Source organism: Tauraco erythrolophus, chromosome 1 (assembly GCF_009769465.1).
Source record: "Tauraco erythrolophus isolate bTauEry1 chromosome 1, bTauEry1.pri, whole genome shotgun sequence".
Classification (NCBI taxonomy): domain Eukaryota; kingdom Metazoa; phylum Chordata; class Aves; order Musophagiformes; family Musophagidae; genus Tauraco; species Tauraco erythrolophus.
In genome coordinates this window covers 98,691,640-98,705,027 of record NC_141465.1, presented here as the reverse complement: position 1 = coordinate 98,705,027, position 13,388 = coordinate 98,691,640, and positions in this window count along the sequence as shown.

The window sequence follows — 13,388 nt, the reverse complement described above, 5'->3', positions numbered from 1 at the left end:
CTGTTAAAGTGAAGAGGAAGAGGCTCACATTAAGGCATACGATGTCAGATTTTATCCATATGGTGTACAAAGTCCACTAGATGAGAAATGCTTATCTGTGACTTCAAGAAAAGATAAAAAAACACTAGTAACCAAGAAAAAAACACAACTCAACAAACCCACAAAGAAAAACAACCACTCCCAACAGTCATTGAAGTGTTGGTTCAAGAAAGTAATTGTCTCTTTCAAGGTGATGTTAAGCAAAAAGACAGGACTGCACATAGATAAAACAGTATCTCTAGTATTACAAAAACATAGAATACTGTATCTTGGTACATCACAGACAGAAGAAAAGCTACTGTAACACAGGCAAAAAAAAAATCAAAACAAAACAAAATAATAGCAACAAGACACTAGCAAAAAGGAAGCTCTGGGATCTATTTATACTACCAAGTATTAGCGGCAAATACAAGATACTGATAGGCATTGACATCATACTGACTGATTTACAGCAACAATTTATATTTCATTCCATATATTTTAAATAGAAGCAATGTTTCCTTTAATAAATATGATATTGGAAAGATTTAATAAAATACAATTTGGAAAAATGCAAGATCCAAAATTTATAGAGAATAATGAATGAAATTCTGGAAGACAATAATTAGAAAAGTAGCTGCTGCATAAGATTTTTCTTTTAAGTGATATTCTGGTTTATTAAAGAGTGTGTGAAAAAAAGAGTGATTCTGCAAAAATAGTTGAACTGCTAAATATTCAGTTAATAGTAACTGAGCATGGATAACTATTATTTGCCACCTAAAATTGCTCGGTCTTGAACCTGTATTTTCTTAATCCTGTCCTAAGAAAGTTCTTGCAGCTAAGGATGCACAGAAACTAACCTCTGACAGGCAATCGTTTTTAGACATGGAAAGTTCGGGTGCTGGGTTTACTAAGCATTATTGTTACCAAAATGAATCTTTGAGAAACTTGACTGAATGAGATAGCATTTCAGGAGAATAGAACATGTGAGACAGTATTTCAGAATTTTAGCTAAATGGGTCTGCAAATATGTCCTCCCTCATTTTCACTCAGCAGGACAAACAAAAACTGTAGATCACTACCAGCTGCACATTCAGTCAGGGCAGCAATGACTTTAAAAGCACAGAAAGCACAAATGCATTTCATATGCAGGTAGGATGTTTGCTAAGGTTGAGCTGTAAAAAACTGAAGCTTTAATTTGGAGACACATACATTTTCAAATGTACATCCGCAGAGCCCAGTTTTAGTACAGTTTTTGGAGGAGCCCAAGCTTTGACTTTGTTATTTGAAATCTGAAGATAAAACAGCAAGTAAAACCAGAAAGATAGAGACTGAGATAACAAGATTAGGACTTAAAGATAGTACTCAAACCTGTCAAGGACAAAAATTCAGCAGATTATTTGTCTAGACAATGACTTTATAGTGCAAGAAATGAACTTTTTAGAGTAGTGCACCTATCAGCCACAGTTATGACTATAATTAAAATTAAAAACCACCATATTTGTGAGATCTATTTTTTTGTGTGAACATTGGGAATTTTTTTTGCAAGTTGCAAATTTTTTCCTCTACCTCTTTTTGGAACCTGGAGTCTCTGAGGGCTTTATTCTTGCCTGTTGTCCTTTACTTTCTGAGTGCTGTATCTGCTTGCAGGAATTTCCACTAGTATCCTAAACAAACCCTTCAAAAATACCTGTATTCTTTCAAAGTCACATATCTCATTTTAGGCAGCTCACTAATCTCTCAAAACCTGGGTGACGAAATCAAACTCATAATCTTCCGCCTCTGAACTGTCTTAAGCTTCCCTTTAAAGTTTTCATGAAAGTTTCATCCTCTGTCATCCAGAATCAGAAGTTTTCTTTGATACTCTTCCTCCCTTTCTCCTACAACATCCATATCATAACCAAACACTTTCATGACCTGTTCCACATTTTAAAAATTTGCTGCATACATCTGTCTATTCATATGTTTATCGTTTTCCTCTAAAAAAGTCAAAATAACTTCTTCATATCAGGCTTAACATATTTAACAGTGTTCCTCTAATATTAATATGTGTAGATTATATGTTTCATATAAAATATATTTCTATATATGTATGTATACATATATATGCTCACGTGAGTATATCAATAAAAGAATTATAGAATCATAGAATCATAGAATGGTTAGGGTTGGAAGGGACCTCAAAGATCATCTAGTTCCAACCCCCCTGCCATGGGCAGGGACACCCTCCACTACACCAGGTTGCTCATAGCCTCATCCAACGTGTCCTTGAACACTTCCAGGGATGGGGCATCCACAACTTCTCTGGGAATCCTGTGCCAGTGCTTCACCACCCTCAATGTAAAAAATTTCTTCCTTATATCTAATCTAAATCTACTGTCTTTCAGTTTAAAGCCATTGCCCCTTGTCCTATCACTACACACTCTTGTAAAATGTCCCTCTCCAGCTTTCTTGTAGGCCCCCTTCAGGTACTGGAAGGCTGCAATAAGATCACCCCGGAGCCTTCTCTTCTCCAGGCTGAACAGCCCCAACTCTCTCAGCCTGTCTTCATAGGAGAGATGCTCGAGCTCTTGGATCATCTTCGTGACCCTCTTTTGGACTCACTAATACAAACAATATTGAAGAAAGGGTGGACAATTTGTTCCGCATATAAATGTTATGTGTAAGTCACTTAAAAAAGGTGTGAAACTGTATATTGGTTGTAAATATGACCAGACATCTATCCCACCTAATCTAAAACATTATGTTTTCCTTCATTCCTCTATTTAAGTTTCTGTTCAGTCTACTTAATAACACTTTCTAGGATAGAGACTAGGCCGTTTCCATAAAGCATCTAGAAATTTTGAAGCTGTTACAGGCTAAAAGATACATCTGAACTTGAAATCTTTATTTATTGGGAATTTTCTCTAATAAAAAGAAAGAAAGGAGTATAACAGAAGAGTAGCATGTCTCGTTTCAAGCTAGCTCTTAAGGCAAAATGGAATGAAGAACCTGGAAACTTCTGAGGAGCTGAGAAGATTTACTGTGAATTATTTGTTCACTTGTAATATCCAATTGTTGAACCTTTTCCATGACAACAGCACATATCCTTTTTTTTCCTATAGATGATTTTCTAAACTGTCTGCAGGCTCTTATATCAAAGTACAGTTGTATAAACTCCAACTTCATATTTTTTATTTTCATCAAAATTCAGTTGTCTTCAATTTTCTTCAAAAGTATCACCTCCCGTAACACAAATGCAGAAGAGATTTCAGATGAATCAGCTATATTAGACAGCAATTGTGTATCTAAATCCAATTCATATGGGAGCACTACCCACAACTTTAGTAGTGTTCGGAGGTAAATGGAAATTAAATAACACCAAATAGTATAATTATCCATTAAAAAAATCCTTTCTAATGGCTTAAATCCTCTGTTCCTCTTAAAAGACGTGAAATTAATAATAACAGCTGTTTTGGATACAGCCCTGTTGATATTTGTGCGATGTCCTATTATCGCGAACGGGATCTGGCTTCCTGCCAGATCCTGACGTGGCCTCAAGCTGTTTCAAGTACCAGCTAGTATTGAACCTGTCAATCAAAATATGTTTCCTCTATCACCACTGTGGTATTTTATGAAATATCAGAACGAGATGAAACACTGTAGTGTGAGATGCAGTGTATCACCTAGGTGCGGAGTAACATCCTTTCGAGTGCTGCGCCCACGGGTATGTTAACATCAGGACCGTTCTTCGAAGGCTAACTTTCCACTGGGTAATTTGGAATCTTATCAAAAGCCCATTGAAGTCAAAGGAAATATTCCCATTGATCTCAGAGGGCTTTGATCAGGCCCATGGTGAGCATGTACTTTAGCAGTCTTTTAGTGCTCTTGCAACATACACAGTCAAGTGAATACAGTTAATCTTTTGAGTAAAAATATCATCATGAATGTTGGCGTAGTCCAGCTGACCAGAGTCAGAAATTGCAAAGGGACTTGGCAAGTGGAGTTTTGCACTTGAAAGCCTTTTTAGTGGCCAAAGTTCAACCTTTAGGCAATCAGAAATATTCACAACTGTTTTTGCCTAGTTGCTGTTGATGTCTTAAGTCTGTCAGTCCCCGCATTTCTGCTGGCGAGGTCCCCAGGGCACATAAATTATTGCTGTGGCATAAAGCTGTGATACAAAGCCACCGTCTGGTGCCAGGGTACTTTTTGCTATTTTGCACCTGAAGCCCACCGATGTTAATGAAATAGGTGTTTTCTATCAAGCACAGAGACTTGTTTTAGTGTGTGTTCATACCACGGCAGATCGTTCCCCATGCTTTTCTGCATAAGATCAACGCGCTTCACATGTGCAAATCAGGACTTAAAAGTCTTCTCTGTTAAAGAATTTTTCCATATGGGCCTTCCTACTGTCACTGTTTTAAACCCTGTCGTTTAGCTGGAGAGGGATTTAAATGTCACTCACTCTTCTTCAAAGTTTTAATTCAGTTCTAGTTATTGAATTATTGTGAAGAATGCGCAGAGGCAGTCCTTTCCTGGCCACACTTCGCAGAGGACATACTGTTCATCTCCCAGACATCCCAAGGGGTTTTTCCTCTCAGGAGAATGCTGTTTAGAGGGAATCCTCTCTCCCTCAGAAGTATTCTGGGGAACATTCTATCTCAGATTGCTGATCTTTCTGAATCTCTTTTCAAAGAAGAAATTGCGTGTGTGGGAAGTTATGAATTTGGCAGGAAGGTGTGAGGAAAACGCTGTAGCAGATGTCAGTGTTGTGGGTTTACATTGTGTTTACCTTTGGGCTTACCTCAGCTCCTGCACTTTTAAAGCTGCACTCTTTAGGAAAGCTCCCCTACAGTAAATTCAAAGGCTACAAAATTAGAGTATGTGACCTACTGCAGACCTAGAAGAGACACTCGGTCTCCTAACGAGTGTGTTTAACACTGCTTTTATAAAAAAAATTATTTCAGAATTGCACTCATACTAGAATTCTCTGGAAACAGAAGTGGGAATTCATGCCTCTAGCTGGAGTAGACTTTAATCTTTTTTTAATGAAGTGACCTAGTAAGGAAAATCTAAATGAATACTAGAAATTTGCGGGTAAGATACAATAACACTGGCTCCCCTACCGAAGCATTTTGCAAAGTAATGCCCACAGATACAGCAGTTTAGTGATATTCCTGGGGTATCTAAGGTGGAAATAGACTCATATTTTTTTTATATACACTTCTGAAAGATACTTTTTTTTTCAAGACTACATGTCTATAACTAACTGTTGACTTTAAACTGTAAAACTGTAAATTATAGCCTGGCTTTCAGAACAAAAATCAGTGGTGTTATGCACGACTCCAAAAATCAAGTCAGTAGGACATTATGTTTGAATACTAATAGGGTTCTTAGGAATACACATACTAAGGTCACTGTTATAAATTTGACACAAAAATAGAGAAAACTGTTGGGCAAAGTAACCGATGGGTGTTCATCTTGTTATCACAAGCAAAGCCCTAATTTTTGCAACAGTTCATTACTCACACAATGTAATTAGTCATGGGCACAAACCCCTATGATTTTTGAACTTTTTTGCTAGTCCTGTATTCAAGCAGATGAAGGAGAAACATTTCAAAAGCATCAAAGTGACTTAGGGACCTGAAGGAGACACTTCAAAAGCATTTCATGCATATTGGGTTTTTAAGGTTTCTAAAGTGATAGACAAGCATCACGTAGAACTTTTAGAAGTGCGCAGACCTGACCAAGAAGTCCAAGATTATCAGGGTAACTTTGGCTACTACATAATATTTGAAAATGTTTCTAGTGCTCCTAATTCACTCTGGTGAATTTTAAAGTGCTTTCTGTAGTCTTTTTCCTCTAAACTTAAATTTATATCAGTGTATGTGGAACTTTGAAGAGCTTGCTGTTTGGAAAATAACTCACTTCAAAAATTTGTGATTAGTGAAAGTTTTGACAAGGACTGTGCTTAGGAGGAAAAAAACTTTGAAGAAGGCCATATGTACAGAAAAAACCCAAAACTTAAAAGAAACCTGTGATTTGGAGAATAAGCTTTAAAACAATCTGTTATGGTGGAAGAGAGCTTTAATTGGTTCTGGTTTCCCAGACCACTGTTTATTTTTCCATATTTTTATGGCTGCATTTTATCTTCAGCTTGGTTTGTGTTTTGGATTATTCCATGCTTGTGGGTTGTTTTTTTTTTTTCTGCAGATCATGATTGTGACATTTCAGAGGCATCTACACAAATTTTAGCCATTAGCATATTTGGAATTCTGTGATGGAGTCAGAAGCTGGGCGAATGACAATGGTGCACTACCTACCAGTCCTTTACCGTGGAAACAGAAGGATAGACATCTGTGTCAACGTTGCCATAGTGAGTAAGGTGGGAGTACTTTGTGACTGGCAAACAAAAGCATGTATGTTCCAGACTGGTAATGCAATACTCACTTCTTACCTGAAGGAATAAAGTTGTTTTATATGGGTAAAAATTAGCCCTTGTAACAAGAACAGCCTGTGGTACAGCCCTTGGTACAAAATCTGTGACTCCATTGTGCACGACTGGAAAATCTGCAGATTAAATTTCCAAATGTTACAGTGCCATACATTGTTCCTTTTACTTCATGGATGTGAGGCCAGGTGAGCTTTGGGGGTTTTGTTTTTGTTTATTGAGGGGAGGGGCTGTATTGATGCTGTGATAATAGAAAGTAGTAAAATATTTGCCCAAGTGACTAGCTGCACTCAATCCAATGTAGGAATGTACTATCCACTTTACAATCAACATTTCATCCATGATTCTTGCACTGCATTTGTAGTAAGAAATCGCATATGTTTGGTCCCGATGATCATAAAGAACTGAACTCTGGCTTCTCCTGCCGCTGCTTCTGTAAAACAAGTCGCTAACAGCCAGGCATGCTTCTATAAAAATCCCTTTGTTCCAGTACAGAAAACCTTATTCTGTGAAGGTGGACTTCTGATGCTTTGCTACAGCTGATCAGACATAGCAGTATATTCATTAGTCATGGAGTCTAACTCACAGCCACAAACCAAAATAGAAATCATTTTATCCCCCAAGTGGTCAAACCCTATTTGATGTTACACTGTGTTATTTATCTGTCTATCTGGGATTGTGTCATTCTTTACTGCTACAGCTCAGTGACTTTGTGAGAAGAGGATATGTGCCTTTAAAAATTCTGGTAATGGATCATGCATTGGAGTACAAGGGCATCCTAGGGGAGTGAGAATCTGTGTGTAGAATTATTCTTTTCTTTAGAAAAAATGCTACATCTCATCTAGAAAATTCGCAGCTAATTTTGCTGCCATCCACATCAGCAATCGTTTTAGGCTACACCTATTCTTTCCTCAGGTTAGCACATTCAGCACCAATGAATACTAAGAAGACAATGACGTACCACAGTGAAACACAGAACTGAAGTGGCTGCAGCATATTTTTTCCAAGAAACCAATCAATGGAAGACAGAGCTCCTCAACAACACTGAAGGTTAAGTCACTGATCCAAATGCCTTAACTACCTTTTAAACCTTAAACTCATGTTTTATATCGTGTATTTCACAAATGTACATTTAATAAAGCATGACTTTAATCTATTATGGCTTCAAGTTCTGAAAAGTATATTCTTTGAATATTCTATGAATGCTACTGTCTAGAAAATACAGAAATTCTCCAACATTTTAGAGTCAATGAAAAGTATGAATTATCTGCACAGTAGTTCTATATACCATTGCACTGTTTAAGTCCACTAAATTGTAAAAAATATGTTCTTTTAAAGCTGTGCATTGAGAAAGAATGTGCAAGTTAATAAAATCTTGAACTAACATAATTTAGTCTAGGCATTAAGTTTGTATTTTGAGCTGAGAAATAAAGGTTTCTGAAAATCAACAGATCTACAAATACGTATCAGCGTTCTTGCATGTTTTTCTTTTTTGTCATCACAGACTGTGCAGTTCGCCTCATTGGAATTTTGATTTAAATCTCTGAAAATGATACAGTCAATATTGAATTCAGGCACTCATTTGCATCACATATAAATGAGACTATTTTTAATGATAAAATTTCTTCTCAGATAAAAAGTGAAAATGAGAAACTAACAATTGCAAGCAGAAATAGCATTGGTAGGAATTTAGTAATCCATTCCTACTTGCCAGAAATGTCTCCTTACCTTCTGCCTTGTATCCATAGATTCAGATAGCAAATTGTGAAATTTCTTGTTAAATTATATCAAAATAGCACTGAAAACAGAACTTGAGATGTTCTACTTGGAAAAAAAGAGCCATATTCTACAGCGCTCAACATTAGATACTTAACAATCTTTGCTGAGGGAAGCCTACCGCACTAATAAAAGATGATGAGAGCAGATGTGTAAAAAATCTCTATATTATGTAAACCTACTACATTTGTCTTTGGCTACCACATTAGGACACAGTCACATTTGCTTTTTTCTTAATTTTAATGTGATCTTAATGAATCACTGTTTTTTTCTCCTCTCCTTCTCATTTCTATTTCAACACTGATTTTTTAGCTGTATTGCTGCGTAACTATTTGTATGGACATTCTGTGAGGAAGCTTAAGGAACTAATCCACATGAAAAGAAACACTATTAAATATATTTGCATTTGTGTTTTATAGTAATATTTTTAATCCAAACTTCTGAGCATTTCTTAGGTCAGCCCCACAGCCATTTCCGCCATCACAACTGAGGGGGTGGTACACCACTTGTGATGAAGGGTAAGCTATGAAGAAAGACTGGGAAAGAAAAAAAAACTTAAACCAGTTTTTCCTCTAGGCTGTCTGGAAATGAAAACCCTGGTGTTCATTTTAATCTCAGAATCTATTTTTTTCAGGTTATTTTACCAAGATTTAACATACTTACAGAACATAGAAAACCTTTTGAAAACTTATTAATGGTTCTCAATCAGTTTCAGAGAAAAATACTAATATGGGAAATTAATGTCTTTTATTAAACCATTAAAATAGAATTATTTGAACTACAAGCCTATGACAAGGTTCAAAACAGAAGCCTGAAACTAAGAGAGAATCATTCCAATTTTTCATAAAATAAAAACTGAACAGTTTCTTATAAGTAATATAAAATAAATCAAACATTTATGAACATTGTAGGAAATTCTTAAAAATTTATTACTCATGCAGTAATGAGTAATTCTTCCTTTTATTAATGTTGCATCTGTTCACATATAGCCTTCAGCAACATAATAGTTATACCTTGATATGTTAACATATGTCTAAAAACATGTCTGGCACTGAATATCATCTGTAGATGTTCATGTGTAGAACTCTCTATAAAATGACAATAAGTAATGGTGTTATGTCTCTTGAATTGCCCAGCATTCAGAGATTTGGTATCTGAATTCTTTCAAAACACTTCAGAATGTTGTTGAGCACACAAACATTTTTGAGTATTCTGCATTTCAGCCTTTGGATTAAAAGCTGATTTTTCTCCCCAGCTCCTTCAAAAGCCTGTAGTCCACATCAAAAATGATAGCAGTTTGGAGACCGACACTGATAATACCTTTCCCTTGGCTTTCTGTGAATTTATCATTCTGTAGGATATTATCTTTCCCCATAAGCCGAGCTTAGTCAGGTATCTACATACACTATGATATCGATAGAGACTTTCACATCAATAAGCTAAGCTCCTGCTTCCTATCTAAGAAAAAGTCTCACTTTAAAGCACAGCTGTAAATCCATTACTTTAAATTTCGTAGGCTCTGGAGCTGACAAGCATGCCCTTCCATGGACAGCCTGCACCATATCAACATGGAGTACTCTGGACAGTAAGAAGTCCTTCTCTTAAGAGACCTCAGTCAAGCTCTGTTCAGCACACACCAGGCACTGGGCAACAGAGACTGCTGAGTTGTCCTAACTTCTGTGTTTATGTTCCTCCCTTACTAAACCAAATTTTCCTAGATTTTCAGGGGGAAGAGGAGGAATGCATTGTCAAATGCCTTGCCCTCAATGAAAACTTCGTGTATGACATCAGAAACTACAGATAAGCATATCTAATAACTGGTTTACCAATGGCTAAAATACATTGCTTCTCTCCCTTTTCTAGGTAAAAAATCAAATTCTGCAGTGTAAAATGTGGATGTTACGAGAACAGGTAAATAACATGGAACTAGTAAGATGACAGGAGGATGAAAACTAATATTTGGATAATACCTTTATCTTTTTTTTTTTTCCCTTTCTCCAACAGTTTTGATGTTGTTTTTACTCAATTTCTCGTTTTACTTCACATTTTCAAACATCTGAACAGAAGAGGGATGTGGTTTGATGGCCTAATAGGCTACATTTTAATCCCACTTAATTCCTGGTATTTGTTTATATAAAAACATTAAATATGTTATCTAATCATTTGGAGCTTTGTACATGTGTACTTGCCAAGACCTGCGGGGTCCAGTTATTGACTGCAGAAACAGTGACATTACTCTTTTATTTAATAGTGACATTACACATTATATTATCCATTGGAGTACTCTACATTCACAATTTAGACCAAAGAAGGCAAAGTACAAAGTATAATGCTCCTCCAAATATATAAACATATTGCTCTTAAAAGTATGTACCAAAGGCTACCATCGAAAATCATAGAAGTTACTAAGCAACTAGATGCTAAGTTTTCAAGGAAAATGATTTATTAATTTTTGTTAGAAGTCCTGGACAAACCAATTCTGTAAGTTTCAATGCAATTCAAGGATAATTTCTATTTAAAGTCTGTTTGTTTTAGAGCTAAAACAAGGTCTTTGAGGTTCTGCCTTGTAAGACCCATGAAATCTACTTTATTCTTATTGTGTTGCTTCTTCCTGCTAAGGGAATTCCACAACTATGGTGATTAGTTGGGACTTGAGAGCTCTAGGTTCAACTTCAAAGGCTTCATATGTCTTCTCCCATTTATGCACATCTTGATTTTCCTCATCTAGCTTTAAATTTAGAAAATTTATCTGGATTTTCTATATAGACTCCTGTCATGGTTTGATGTGGAAGGGGGGGTGGTTCTGGTGGCAGGAGAGGGGTTTTGCTCCCTGCGACCTCCCCGGTTTTGGAACCGGGTTAGGCTTAGTTCTGGCCACCAGATCAGACTGCCATCCCCCTCGGGGTTGAGCCAATAGGGCGCCTCTGCGAATTGCCCTATTTAAGTCAGGACAAAGGAACCGGAAAAGGTGCTTCGCCCAGGATCAAGCAGAGAAGGGAGGAGGGCACTGCCCCCGCTCCCTGGCTCCCGGCCGGGCAGCTGCCTGCGTCGGGCCGGTGCCGCCCATGGAGGATGGCGGCGGCGGAGCCAGCTGGGGAACTCGGGGGCACCCCACTCCCGGGGTGCCCACTGGGCTGAGTTCACCTGGAGAGGACTGAGACCTGAGAGAAACAGCCGCATCGACAGCAGGTCGGTGAGGATGGAGCGGGAGGAGGTGTGCCGGAGCCGAGTTTCCCCTGCGGCTGATGGTGAGATAGCAGGCGGCCCCCCTGCAACCAGGACGACCTCGGTGGAGCAGAGATCCACTCGCAGCCCATGGGGAGAAGATGCCTGAGCCTGAGGATGGTCGTGTTGGGGTGCACGACAAGGCAGAGAGGCATCTGGAGTCTGCGTGACGATCCACGCCGGAGCGAGTGGCTACAGCTCCCTAAGTACCCGAGACTGTGGTAAAGCCCACACTGGAGCAATCTGTGGGGAAGGATTTTTTTCCAGTGGGCTGGACTCACGCTGGAGAAGTTTGTGGATTTTTCCTCGTGGGTAGGGGATCCATTGGAGCAGGGGAAAAGGGTGTAAGGACTCCTTCTCCTTTAAGAAAGAAGCAGCAGTAACAGCACGGAATGAACTGACCTGCACTCCCCCAGTCCCTGCCCCCTGTGCTGCTGGGGGGAGGAGGTAGAGCCGGGAGGAAAAGGAAGGCGGGGGGGAAGGTGTCGGTTTTAAGATCTGGTTTTGTTTCTTTCTATCCTCTCAAGTAATCAGTTTTTCTGTTTCCCTTTGTCCTTCTAAGTAATCATTAATAAACTGTTTTGCTTTAAGAAAGCCCTGTCTGTTTTGCCGAGGACCATGGTTGGTGGGTGCTCCCTCTGTTCTTGTCTCAACCCTCAGTCCTTTTGTTCTTTTTTTTCTCTCCTCTCTACTTTAGGAGAGAAGGAGAGACTGTGTGAGTTTTAGTTGCTGGATCAGCCTAAAACCACGACAACTCCCATAATGGTGGTCATATCCCATTCTAATATTGTAGGAACTGCCCTCTGCAAGTGCTTCTCCTTTCTGTAATGAAGAAGTTTATAAAGATTGGTTTTGTAACTTAGACAACTAAGCTGAAGACTCAAATTTAGGCAATAAGATTACGTTCCTCAAAATATATTATTTACTGAGAAAACCTAGATTCTAACCTAGGTAAGACATCTAAATATTTTAAATCTGAAACTGGCTAAGAAGAGTACAAATCAAAATATCTTTGTGGCCTGGTTTTCAACTTGTTAATGCTTTTCTTCCAGCTATAGCTGTTTTTCTTCATTCATATTTTTATTTACACATATCATATATATGAGTATTACTTATATGTGTATTTCTTGTGTTTGCAGTATTTATATTATTGGTAACTGTTTGTATTGTTTTTTGCTCAACACCATCTGCCTGTCAGTATCCATCTGCTATCTCTTGTTTTAGGCTTAGATTGCAAGCTTTTGGAGCATGATTCATCTGGTTTTTTTACTGACCCATTGCAAGTTACTCTTGGGTACTACAGTGCCTCAGAAGCCTAGTGTTGAAACAGAACCCTACTGCAAAAGGAGGTCTACAGCAAAGAATAAAATAATAATCCATGCTCCAATGAGGTGGGATAACAAGGAAATACAGACAGACAGATGGCAGAGTACAAGAAAGCAACGAAACAGTTAGTCAGTATGATAGACATTGTATTACAACCACCTTCTCATTTTCCATGCCTTTTGTAGACATTATGAGGAAAAAAAGAAGATATTACAGGAAGTTCCTGTCAGTAAGCAGCACATCTCAGGACTATAAAATAAGGTGCTTACTCAAAAATTCAGTGGGTTGGGGATTGAACTTGAGATAAGAGACGAGAGTAAGAACATTATAGAAAAAGGAAAAAGTCATGGAAAGCTTCTAAAATTGAAAAAAGTAACTTAATTTGTGCTATAAAGGAGTACTAAGAAAATAATGCAAAGCTAAGCAGAGAGCTGACTGAAAGAATGGGATAGGAAAATTGTATTTGCAGTAAAATATCAAATGGCTGTGTGTAAGACAAACCAACATGGACTGCAGTCAGAGAGTTGGAAGGTGCAGTCACCAAGACGGAACACAAAGGTAACTGGAAATGTTTTGCATATTTGACTGTGTTCAACTGCACATAACAATCTGT